Below are 13481 nucleotides of genomic sequence, written 5' to 3' on the forward strand. Positions count from 1 at the left end.
AGCTTTAATAAATCACTTAAGCATGCCCGTGCCCGTGGTGGAACTAATCCCCACAAGTCCTACTGCTAAGGCCCCTCTCTCTCATTAAATGCTTTGCTTAAGCTGATTTCAGCTCCTGGCCTGATTTCTAAGCACCTGCGTCCCTCAGCGTCCCTCTGAGCCTAACGAAGAGTTGACGTCATCAACAGAGCGACGGAAGTTAACGCTTTTAAAAAACGGCAGCGACATCATCCAGCGCTCTGGAGGATGTTAGAAGCTGGACGAAGACTCCATCAACTTTGAATTGAAGAAAGAGAAAAATACCAGGTGGGAAAATTTCATCCATGACCTGCCGGTCCTCTTCCCTTCCCTTTCAATGTGTCTCATGTAATGCGTGGGAGTTCTCTAGAGGGGGCCCCTCACTGAAAAAAAAGATTTTAGAAGAACTCACAGCTGTGAGTAAGAACCCTATGCATATCCAGGCACGGAGACCCAAGTCCATCCACAGAGACCAAGGGTGGAAAACAAGCCTTTGAGGAGTACTGGAAACAAAAGGGCCCCTCGGTGGAGGAGGGGAGGTGAACAGAGGCAGAATGGCGGTAGCTAATGCCGTCTAGTTACTACCGTTGGTGGGATTCTAATTGCAGAATTGACTTTTCTGGAGGGACTCACCTTACGGGAATAACTCCATCTGAAACCCAGAGGCAGGGTTTTCCTAGCAGGGAGGAAACCTAAAGCAGAAAAGCCTCATGAGGAAAATAGTGGGGATGCTTAAACGGAACTGCTTTGTGAGAGGAGGGTCTCAGAAACAAAATGTGCAAGGAAAATGGGGTACGGAGTGAGGAAGAGAATTTAAACAAATTACAGGAACTGGGGACAGAATTCTGCACAAAAATAAACAAAACTGATCAACTTTCCTGCTGAAGACAGGAAAGAAGCCGCCAGGTTAGGGCAAGTTGTGATTATGTTTCGGGTTCTGGAGAAATTTAAACCTCAAAGAGATAGGACCTTAGTTAAGCTTCAGTTTGCTGGTAGAGGGCTTAGTATAAGGGAAAACAGCTGTGGCATAAATTAATTTCTTTAACAATTTCCTCCAGTTTGATCTGGCTTTCAACTATTAATCAAAATTTAAGGTATTGTATCCATTTTCAGTTACTGCCTGAGGTCTTGGAGTAGTACTTACAGGTTGTTTTCATATTAGGCACATAGTCACGATGATGTCAGTTTTTCCTTGATCATCATTTTTATGTCACTCTAGATACAAAGAAATCATTTGCTATTTTACAAGTAACTGATGTCATGAATTCAAAACTCTTGAGAGCAATGAGTGCTCCAGGGAGACTAAAATGAGTATTGTAAATAAAAAATGCCCGAATGCCCACCTCATGGTATGCTACTAAGCCTAGGGCCCATGATTTGAACCAGGAAGGCCTTATCTCTTTAAGCTATATGGCATGTTTTAATTTTTTCATGCTTTTGTGTTATGTGTGAGACAACTTCCCCAATAGAGTTAACTTAAGTAGAGGAAGTGGTGTTGGCAATGGCAAAATGCTTCCTTGTTCAGCCTAGTAAACAAATTTGGCAATGCTATTTTCTAAAATAAAATAAGCAAAAAAATCTAATGACTTGCTGTGCTGCTGTATAGTAGTAGATTTATTATTTTCTCCTATTGTGATCGATAAATATCTAATCCCGTTTTCATTTGTGTTAAGCATATGGCAAAGTAGCAAAAATCTGCCTAAAGAGGCAAAATCAGAATTATTAACTCCCTGTGTTCATCCTGTTTTGCTTGAGAATGTAGATTGAGGCTAGTAGTCCAGTGAAAAGTTTGATTGATTATACACTCCTAAGGGGCTGTGAGGAGACCCAGGGCACATTGCCCAGGAATTTACTAGCTATTAAGGCAATTTACTGCCCAGGGAATAGCCCTATAAAATTTCCACAATAGAAATTTTGCCTGGCAAAACATCAGTACATCCAAAGTGATCTTGTTTAAAGATCCATTACTAGGAATACTGTCACTTGTTGGTTGGATCCAAGGTTCTGTGGTATTCAGAGTATAAATGAGGAGAGGACCAAAATTTACTTGTGTTGTGAATCTTTTGCAATTGAGTACCTTAACCCTGAAAGTGGACATGCATTAAGTTAACTTATAGTTCTTGGAGGCATATGGATTATTTTAGTAAGGTTTCCATGCACTTCTGTGATATGTTTAATCATCTAGACCAGTTGTGACTATAGAGTGATTGATCCTGAGCAAAAGCAGTCTTTTTCTTCCCAATTCACTTTATTTTTTATATTTATTTTTAAATGCATTTTTTGTAGCTATATAGATTTAAAAAGTTACAAAAATATATGAGGTTCCCATATACCGCACACCCCACCCTGCCACTCCTCCTACATCAACAACCTCTTGCATCATTGTGACACATTCATTGCATTGGGTGAATACATTTTGGAGCTCTGCTGCATCATGTGGATAATAGCTTACGTTGTAGTTTACACTCTCCCCCATTACATGCAGTGGGGTATGGCAGGATATATAATGTCCAGCATCTGTCCCTACAACATCAATCAATAACACCCCATACCAGTGTTCTTTCCCTGCCATAGTTGAATCCCTCTGTGGTCCAAACTCCTTGAAAATGAAGCATAATATATTGCCAAATTCAATTAGTAGGAAAATGAAATAGTAATGGTAGATTTAAAGATTAGAAATAGAATACATACTAGTTTAGAAAAACTAAAAGTAAAAAATAATTGGGGTATCAAAAATGAAAAATATGAAACTTTGTTTTTGAGATTTTGCCTTTCATAACTGTCATAGGTATTGCACTGTATGTATAGGGGTAAGGCAATTTCATTCTTCCTCAGGGTCTATATCCTTTTACAAATTTTTAATATTGTCTTCAAAAAGCTTTTAGATCACAGAAAAGTCACATATACTATATAAGGCACTCGTATATATCCAGCATCAAACACTTCCCCTTCCACAGCAATGATCATTTAACATGTTCATGTTATAGTTGCTATTGCTGATGTGCAGATATTGAAACATAGCTTTCAAACATGGTTCCATTTTGGTTTACATTATGATTTATATTTTAGACTGTACAAATTTCTAAATTTTTAGTTTATAATTTACATTTTAGCTTAGAGTTTTATACAGTTGTGTATTGTTGTAGCATTTGAGAGAAGTTTAATTATTTGAGTATAGAGAGGCCAGGACTCGGGAATGATTTTGAGAAGGAAAAATGGTTTATTGACGGCCAGCGGGACTCGGGAGCTTTCTGTTTGAATCCCGAGCCCTGAACAAGATTTTCAAATGTCTTTTATCCAGAGAGGAAAGGCCAAGTGGTCTCTTTGTTTCAGTTCTCAATAGGCTTTAATTAGCATATATAGCTTCCACTTCCTAGGTAAGCTTTTAGCATGGACTCCAGATATTCTAGATAAGCTTTTAGCATATTTGGTTTTTGCATTTCCCCTAAATACTTAAAGTTTATAGTCCTTGCATTGTTAAACTGTTTCCTGGGACTGGAGCCCTTGCAATTGTGCCTAATGGCAGGACTGCAGCCTCTTACTGTTCCACACCCACAAGTCAAACAGCTTAGGTTATCTCTGAAGAGACAAAGAGCCTTCCACCCATAGCCCACATCAGTATAAGTTGACATGTCCTATATCCATCATTACATGATCTTGTGGAGCACTTCCATTGCCCCCCAGTTACTGGGCTTCTATCTATTCTGTACCTTTCTCCCTCTCCCCTCAGGGCCCACAGTGACAATCAATCTTCACTGCTTGAGGGACCAGATTTACAGTTACTGGCAACAATGCTGAGTGCTTGACATACTAGACTGCCCAAACCAATTGGGAGCCACCAATTCTTTCAAGGGACACAATTCCCTGTTTGAGAACATCAGGTTTCTCCAGGATGTGGGTATACCTTCACAATCATATAGTCTCCACCCAAGGATTTAACACATTATGACAAATGAGCATTCACACACTCCCTAGAAGCTTGCCCCTGTGTCAGATGCCCCCTTTAAGCACCTTAAACTCATAATCCTTCCTTATTATATTGTCTAAAGAGTCTTCTCAGCCTTATTCAACCATGTACCTGACAGTCTCGCGTATTCAACTGTTCCCCAAGCCCTCCCCCTAATTCCCTGGGCCTTCTGACTCATCCAGCCCTAGCCCCCCTCAAACCTACAAAGCCCCACCCAATAATATTCCTGTGCCCCCATCTTATCCCTTCCCTGTACAACTACTTACCTCCACTTTATCATAGATTTCACTCATGTAGACATCAGCTCACAACCTTGCTTTCATCCCCAATTTCCTGTAAGCCTATCATCCAGTCTCTAGCTCTCTGACACAGCTTGGTTTGCTCTTTCAAAGGAGAGGTCATGCAGTATTTGTCCTTCAATGCCTGGGTCGCTTCACTCAACATAAGGTCCTCAGGATTCATCCATGTTATCCTATGTGTTTGTACTGTATTCCTTCTTATAGTTGAGTGGTATTCCATTGTATGTATGTTCCACATTTTGTTTATACATTCATCTGTTGATGGCAATTTGGGTTGATTCCACCCTTTGGCAGTAGTGAATAATGCTATGATGAACAGTGTTGTGCATACTTTGGTTTGTGTCCTTCTTTCAATTCTTCTGTGTATATCCCCCACTATGGAATTGCTGTGTTACATGGCAAATCTGTAGCAGCTGGATCCTTCTGCATTACCACAGCAGTGGGTAAATGTTCCCATTCCTCCACATCCTCTCCAACACATTTATTTTAAAGATTGATTGATTGATTGATTGCCCCTACTTGTAGATTGCTTGCTGTCTGCTCTCCTGTCTTCATTCACTATATGATCTTCCATGTTTGCTTGTCTCCCTATTTTGCATCACCTTGCTGCCTCCCCCCCTTGCAGTTTGCTTCTGTCTGCTTCCTGTGTCCATTGGCTCCATGTTCTTCTGTGGTTGCTTGTCTCCCTTTTGTTGAGTCACCTTGCTGTGCCAGCTCTCTGTGGCATGCAGGTTGTTGGCTCTCCATGGCATGTGGGCCGTTGGCTTACTGTGGTGCATGGGCCTTTGGCTCTCTGCTGTGCACAAGTGAGCTTGCCTTCACAAGGAGGCCCTGGAACAGGAACACAGGGCCTCCCATATGGCAGATGGGAGCCCAACCGGTTGGGTCACAGCCACTTCCCCTCCCCAAAACTTTCAGTCTTTTGTTTTTTTAATAGCTGCCAGTCTTATGGGAGTATGATGGTTTGTCATTCTAGTTTTGATTTGCATTTCCTGAAAAGCTAGTGATTTTGAGCATCTTTTCATGTGCTTTCTAGCTAATTATAATTCTTCTTTAGAGAAGCATCTGTTCAGATCTTTTGCCCATTTGTTGAATGGGTTGCTTGTCTTTTTAATTTTGAGATATAGGTGTTTTTTTATGTGCAGGATATTAGCCTTTTATCAGATATATGGTTACCAAATGTTTCTCCCATTGGGTAGGCTGTCTTTTCACTTTCTTGACAAACTCCTTTGAGGTGTAAAATGCTTTAGCTTTGAGGAGGTCCCATTCACCTATTTGTTTTTTGGCATTTTGTTCTATGGGTGTGAAGTTCATGAAGCCATTTCCTATTACAAGATACTGTGGATGTTTCCCTACATTGTTTTCCAAGATCTTTATTGTCTGGGCTCTTATATTTAGGTCTTTGATCCATCTTGAGTTGATTTTTGTATAAGGTGTGAGATGGTAATCCTCTTTCATTATTTTGCTTATGGATATCCAATTCTCCAAGCACCATTTGGTAAAGAGGCCATTCTCTCCAATTGAGTAGGCTTGGTGGCCTTGTCAAATATCAAGTGACTGTATTTATGAGAATTTATATCAGAACTCTCAGTTTGGTTCCATTGTTCAGTATGTCTATCTTTGTGTCAATATCATGCCATTTTCAACACTGTTCCTTTGTAGTTTGTTTTGAAGGCAGGTAGTGTGAGTCCTTCAATTTCATTTTCCCATGTAATATGTCTTTGACTGTTTGAAGCCTCTTTCCTTTCCAAATAAATTTCATAGTTTGTTTTCCTAGTTTATTAAAAAATGCTGTGTTGATTTTTTTTATTGAAGTATGTCATTCATACATGAACACACATAAACAATAAGTGCATAGTAAAGATTGTGAACTTAAAAAATAAACACACATAACATTTCACAGGGATCTCATACATCACCCCTCCACCAACTCTTTGCATTGGTGTGAAACATTTGTTACAAGCTATGCTAGAGCATTGTCAAAATATTACTACCAGTTATATTCATTATCTTACATTTGGTATATTTTTCCCCCCAACCCGTCCTATTTTTTTTAATGTAGTTTTGTTATAGGTATTGGGAACCTGCAAAACAATCATACAGATGTATAGATTTCCCATAAAACTCTACCCCCTGGTGGAACATTTGTTACAGATTATGAGATAATATCATCAGGCTATTACCACCAATCATGGTCCATAGCATACATTTGACACATTTTTTCCACACACCTCCTTTCTCAACACAGTATACCTTGGCATTAATGCAAGAATGTTATAGTACTGCTGTTAACCATAGTCTATAGGTAACACCAATTGTAGTTTTCCTGTGTTTCTCTGTATTCCCATCACCCTGCAATAGTGATGTACATCTGTCCTAGGTAACAGAAGGACTCTCTTGCATTTGTACCCTTAACCACAATTCTCAACTGCCTCTGGGCTCACTGGGTTGTTCAGTCCCTAGATTATTCTTTAGCTTTCTTTGTATTGGTATTTACTTCCCCAGACTACCTTTTTCAGTTACAATCCCATTTATAAACCAGTTGTTACTCACTATAATGTGCTACTATCACCTCTATCCATCTCCACACTTTTACAGTCAAGTTCATTAAAACTTCTACATACATTAGACATCTATAGTTCTTCTCAACCCTACTCTTATCTCCTTATAATCTATACTCTAGGTTTTAATTCCATGTGTTTATTATTTGTATTTAGTTTCATATTAATGAGACCATGCAATATTTGTCCTTTTGTGTCTGACTTACTTTGCTTAGTATAATGTCTTCAAGATTCATCCATGTTATCCCATATTTCCCAATCTCATTTCTTCTTATTGTAACATAGTGTTCCATCATACATATATACCACAGTTCGTTGGTGGATGGATGCTTGGATTGTTTCCATCTTTTGGCAATTGTGAACAATGCCACTATGAACATTGCTGTGCAGGTGCCTATTCATGTCATAGTTTTTAGTTCTCCTGGATATATTCCTAGTAGAGGAAATGCTGGATCATATGGCAGTTCTATATTTAGCTTCCTTAGGAACTGCCAAACTGTCTTCCATAGAGGCTGCACCATTTTACACTTCCACCAACAGTGATGAAGTGTTCCTGTTTCTCCACATCCTCTCCAGCACTTATTGTTGTCTGTTTTTTTAAATAATGGCTATTCTATGTGGTGCTAGATGATATCTCATCGTCGTTTTAATGTGTGTTTCCCTAATAGCTAGTGATATGGAACATTTTTTATGTGCTTTTTGGCCATTTGTATTTTCTCTTTGGAGAAATGTCCTTTTAAATCGTTTGGCCATTTTAAAATTGGATTGCTTGTCTTTTATTGTTGAGTTGTATGATCTCTTTATATAGAATTGAAATTAAATGCTTACTGGATAAATGGTTTCTAAGTATTTTCTGCCATTAACTGGGCTGCCTTTTCACCTTCTTGATGAAGTCCTTTGAATCACAGAAATGTTTAAGTTTGAGGAGGTCCCATTTATCCATGTTTTCTTTTATTGCTCATGCTTTTTTTTTTTTTTTAATTTTTTTATTTTTTATTGACTTTGTAATAATATTACATTAAAAATATATATGTGAGGTCCCATTCAACCCCACCCCCCCACCCCCCCCTCCACCCCCCCAATTGCTCATGCTTTTTGGTGTAAGGTTTAAGAATCCACCACCTACCACCAGGTCTTGAACATGTTTCCCTACATTTTCTTCTAAGAGCGTTATTGTACTTACTTTTATATTTAGGTCTTTGATCCGTTTTGAGTTAATTTTTGTATAAGGTGTGAGGTAGGGGTCTTCTTTCTTTCTTTTGCCTACGGATATCCAGTTCTCCCAAGACCATTTATTGAATAAACTGTTCTGCTCCAACTGGGAGAGCTTGACAGACTTGTCAAAAATCACTTGGTTGAAGATTTGAGGGTCTGTTTCTGAATGATCATTTCAGTTCCATTTGTCTATGTGTCTATCTTTATGTCAATATCATGCTGTTTTTACCACTGTCGCTATGTAATATGATTAAAAGTCTAGAAGTGAGAGTCCTCCAACTTCACTTTTCCTTTTTCAGATGTTCCTGGCTATTTGGAGCCTCTTCCCCTTCCAGATAAATTTGCTGATTGTGTTTTCCATTTGCTTAAAAAATGCTGATGGAATTTTGATTGGGATTCCCTGCAATCTGTATATCAATTTGGGTAAAATTGATATCTTAATGATATTTAGTCTTCCTATCCATGAGCATAGAATGTTTTTCCAATTATTTAGTTCTTTTTTTATTTCTTTTAGCAATGCATTACAGTTTTCTGAATACAAGTTGTTTGCATTCTTGGTTAACTTTATTACTAAATATTTTATTCTTTTAGTTGCCATTGTAAATGGAATTTTTTCCTGACTTCCTCCTCAGATTGTGCATTTAAATTTTTTTTTTTAGTTAATAGATCATAAGGGATGTTACGTTAAAAAACCTTAGAAAGAACATGAGATTCCCATATAACCCACTCCCCTCTCTGCACCACATTATTTTTGTAAATTGTATATTTGAAGATATATACATCACAAAAATATGTTACACTAAAAAATATGAGGTTCCTGTATACCCCCCCACCCCACTCCTCCCACACCAACAACCTCCCTCATCATTGCGGCACCCTCATCGCACTCAGTGAAGACATTTTGGGGCACTGCTGCACTACACAGATAATAGTTTACCCTGTAGTTTGCACTCTCCCCCAGTACATTCAGTGGGTTATGGCAGGATATATAAAGGTCAGATGCTCTGACCCTGCAGTATCATTAAAGCAACTCAAAATCTGAAAATTGCCCCCACATCACATCTCTTCTACCCTCTTCCTGTCCTCAGCAACTACTGTGACCATGTTCTCCTCGATACTAAAATTTCTTCGATTTCTCATCACAGTAGTTTTATAGTAGAATATCAGTAAGTCCACTATAGTCCATATTTTATTCCTCCATTATGTGGACTCCAGGATGGTGATGTCCCCTCCACCTCTAGATCAAGAGGGGGCTTAGATTACACAGTTGATGTTTATAACTGTAACTACTACAAAAATACCCAACATACCTTGTAACTTATTTATGTTCCCTATATACTTGCCCTGGAGAACTCCTCCCCACCCATGTGCCCCCCATCAATAACACCCTACACTGGAGTTCCTCCCCTGCCACAGTTGAACCTCTCTGTGATCCAAAACTTCTTCAACAATGAATCTTAATATATTGCCAAATTCAATTAATAGAAAATTGAAATACAGTGATGGGTTTAAAGTTTAGAAATAGAATACATAGCAATTTAGAAATACTAAAATAAAAATAAATTGATGTATTCATAAAATGAAAGATATTATAAAGCTTTGTTTCTAACATTTTACCTTTCATCACTGTAGTAGGTGTTGCCCTGTATGTACAGTGGCAAGACATTTTCATTTCTTCCTCAGTGTCCACATCCTTCCTTTTTTTTTTTCTAATTTTTTATTTTGTCTTCAAAAAAGTTTTAGATCACAGTAATTCACATACACAGTATTGGGGACTCCCAGATATCGAACATTAAACCCTTTTCCCCTTTCCCCAGCAATGATCTCTTTACATATTCATGTTATATTTGATGCAGGTATGTACAAATTTTGAAACATAGCTATCAAACATGGTTCCATTTTGGTTTACATTATTTTTTCTATTTTAGACTGTACAAATTTCTAAGTTTTCAGTTTCCTTATGTTTTACACTATAGTTTACATTTTAGTTTAGAGGCTTTTATACACTTTAGATGTAAGTTGACATATCCATCATTGTATAATCTTGTGGATCACTTCCATTGCCCCCCAGTTCCCTTCTTCCGTCCATGCTATATCTCTCTCCCCCTCCCCTCAGGGCACACTGACACTCAGTCTTCACTACTTAAGGAACCCGATTTACAGATACTGCAGCAATGCTGAGGGCTTGACATATTCACCTGCCCTAACTAATTTGGAGCCAGCAATCCTCTTGGGAGACACAATTCCCTCTCTTTGGGAACATCAGATCTCCCCAGGATGTGGGTACACCTTCACAATCATTGTATGGGTCTCCACCCAATGTTATAACACACTATGACAAAATGATCACTCACATACTCCCTAGTAGCTTGCCCCTATACCAGATGCCTTCCCCTTAAGCACCTTAAACACGTGATGCTTCGTTATTATATTTTCTAAATAGTTTTCTCAACAGTATAGTTTCAACCATATACCTGACATTCCCCCATATTCAATGGTTCCCCCAGCCCTCTCCCCAATTCCTTGGGTATTCTGACCCATCCTCCCAAGCCTAACCCCCTCAATCCCACAAAGTCCCACCGAAAGGTATCCCTATGCCCCCATCTTATTCCTTCCATATAAAAATACTTAACCTCCAGCTTGTCATAGACTTCACCCATGTAAGTGTCAGCTCACAACTTTCCTCATCCCCCAGATTCCTTTAAGCCTATCTTCCAGACTTGAGCTCTCTGAGACAGCACAGTTTGCTTGTTTCATATCAGAGAGGTCATGTAGTATTTGTCCTTCAATGCCTGGCTTGCTTCACTCAACATAAGGTCCTCAAGATTCATCCATGTTATCACATGTGTTTGTATTATATTCCTTCTTATAGGTCAGTAGTGTTCCATTGTATGTACATATGACATTTTATTTATCCATTCATCCGTCGATGGGCATTTGAGTTGATTCCTTCTTTTGGCAATAGTGTATAATGCTGCTATGAACATTGGTGTGCATATATTGGTTTGTGTCCGTATTTTCAGATCTTCTGGTTATATACCCAGCAGTGGAATTGCTGGGTCATATGGCAAATCTATAGCTAACTTTTTGAGAAACCGCCAAACAGTCCTCCAGAATGGCTGGGCCCATTTGCATTCCCACCAGCAGTGGATGAGTGCTCCTGTTCCTCCACATCCTCTACAGCACTTGTAGTCTTCTATTTTTTTTAATAGCTGCCAGTCTTATGGGAGTAAGATGGTATCTCATTATAGTTTTTTTTTTGAAGAGTTTTTTATTTATTTATCCCCCCCCCCCCATTGTGTGTTCTCTATGTCTATTTGCTGCATCTTGTTTCGTTGTCCGCTTCTGTTGTTGTCAGCAGCACGGGAATCTGTGTCTCTTTTTGCTGTGTCATCTTGTTGCGTCAGCTCTCCGTGTGTGCGGTACATTCTTAGGCAGGCTGCACTTTCTTTCACGCTGGGCAGCTCTCCTTACAGGGTACACTCCTTGCGCGTTGGGCTCCCCTATGCGGGGGACTCCCCTGCGTGGCACGGCACTCCTCGCGTGCATCAGCACTGCGCATGGGCCGCCAGCATACGGGTCAAGGAGGCCCAGGGTTTGAACCACCGACCTCCCATGTGGTAGACGGATGCCCTAACCACTGGGCCAAGTCCGTTTCCCTCATTATAGTTTTGATTTAAATTCCCCTAATAGCTAGAGATTTTGAGCATTTTTTTCATGTGCATTTTAGCCATTTGTATTTCTTCTTTGGAGAAGCATCTGTTCAGATCTTTTTCCCATTTTTTAAATGGGTTGTCTTTTTATTTTTGAGATATAGGAGTTCTTTATATATGCAGGATATTAGTCTACTATCAGATATGTGGTTACCAAATATTTTCTCCCATTGTGTAGGCTCTCTTTTCACTTTCATGACAAACTCCTTTGAGGTGCAAGAGGCTTTAATTTTGAGGAAGTCCCATTTATCTATTGGTTCTTTTGCTGCTTGTGCTTTTGGTGTGAAGTTCATGAAGCCATTTCCTATTACAAGGTCCTGTAGGTGCTTCCCTATGTTGTTTTCCTAGGTCTTTATGGTCTTTGTTCTTACATTTAGGTCTTTGATCCATCTTGAGTTGGTATTTTTATGAGGTGTGAAATAGTAATCCTCTTTCCTTCTTTTGCATATTGATATCCAATTCTCTAGACACGATTTGTTGAAGGAGCCATTCTCTCCCAGTTAAGTGGGCTTGGTGGCCTTGTTGAGTATCAGATGACTGTATATATGAGGATCTATATCAGAGCTCTCTATTCAGTTCCATTGCTCAGTGTTTTTATCCTTGTGCCAATACCATGCCATTTTCACTACTGTAGCTTTGTAGTATGTTTTGAAGTCAGGTAGTGTGTTTCCTCTGGTTTCATTTTTCTTTTTCAATTTTTCAATGTGTCTTTGGTTATTTGGGACCTCTTTCCTTTCCAAATAAATTTCAGAGTTTATCTAGTTCCTTAAAGAATGCTGTGTTGATTTTATTGGGATTGCATTGAATCTCTAGATCAGTTTTGGTAGGTTAGGCATCTTAATAATATTTAGTCTTCCTATCCATGAACAGTGAATATTCTTCCATTTGTTTAGGTCTTCTTTGATTTCCTTGAACAGTTTTGTGTAGTTTTCTGTGTATACGTCTTTTACATCTTTGGTTAAATTTATTCCTAGGTATTTGATTTTTTTATTTGCTGTTGTAAATGGTATTTCTTTCTTGATTTCCTCCTCAGATTGCTGATCATTGGTGTACAGAATGCTAGTGATTTTTGTGCATTGATCGTATACCCTGTGACTTTACTGAACTCATGTATAAGTCCTTAGAAGCTTATCTGGAGACTTCTCAGGGTATTCTATGTATATTATCATGTCATCTGCAAATAGAGAAATTTTAACTGCTTTCTTCCCAGTTTGGATGACTTTTATATCTGGTTCTTGCCTCAGTGCTTGAGCAAGTACTTCTAAGACAGTGTTAAAATAGAAGGGGTGATAGTGGGCATCCTTGTCTTGTTCCTGATCTTAGAGGGAAAGATTTTAGGATTTCACCTTTGTAAATGATGTTGGCTGTGGGTTTTTCGCATATACCCTTTATCATATTCAGAAAGTTTCCTTCTATTCCAATCTTTTGCAGTGTTTTTATCAAGAAAGGGTGTTGTATTTTGTCATTCTGCATCTGTAGATAGGATCATGTGATTTTTTTCCCGTTCATTTTGTTTATATGGTGTATTATATTAATTGGTGTTCTTATATTGAGCCATTCTTGCATACCAGGAATGAAGCCTACTTGGTCATGGTGTATAATTTGTTTAATGTATTTTTGAATACGATTAGCAAGTATTTTGTTGAGGATGTTCACTTCTAGGTTCATTAGAGAGACTGGTTTTTAATTTTCCTTTCTTGTGGTTTCT

The 13481-nt window shown here is 38.7% G+C and overlaps 1 protein-coding gene across 2 annotated transcripts in view; it reads left to right on the forward strand.

The window, feature by feature from the left end:
• Positions 1 to 204: 204 nt before the first annotated feature.
• Positions 205 to 13481, forward strand: part of LOC131276918 (zinc finger protein 705F-like) — a 276256-nt gene continuing 262979 nt past the window's right edge. For both annotated transcript variants that reach the window (XM_071212740.1, XM_071212739.1), the window contains exon 1: positions 205 to 306. The gene's annotated coding sequence lies outside the window, so the exon portion shown is untranslated. The remainder of the gene's footprint in view (positions 307 to 13481) is intronic.

This window comes from Dasypus novemcinctus, chromosome 30, assembly GCF_030445035.2.
Source record: "Dasypus novemcinctus isolate mDasNov1 chromosome 30, mDasNov1.1.hap2, whole genome shotgun sequence".
In the NCBI taxonomy this organism is placed as follows: domain Eukaryota; kingdom Metazoa; phylum Chordata; class Mammalia; order Cingulata; family Dasypodidae; genus Dasypus; species Dasypus novemcinctus.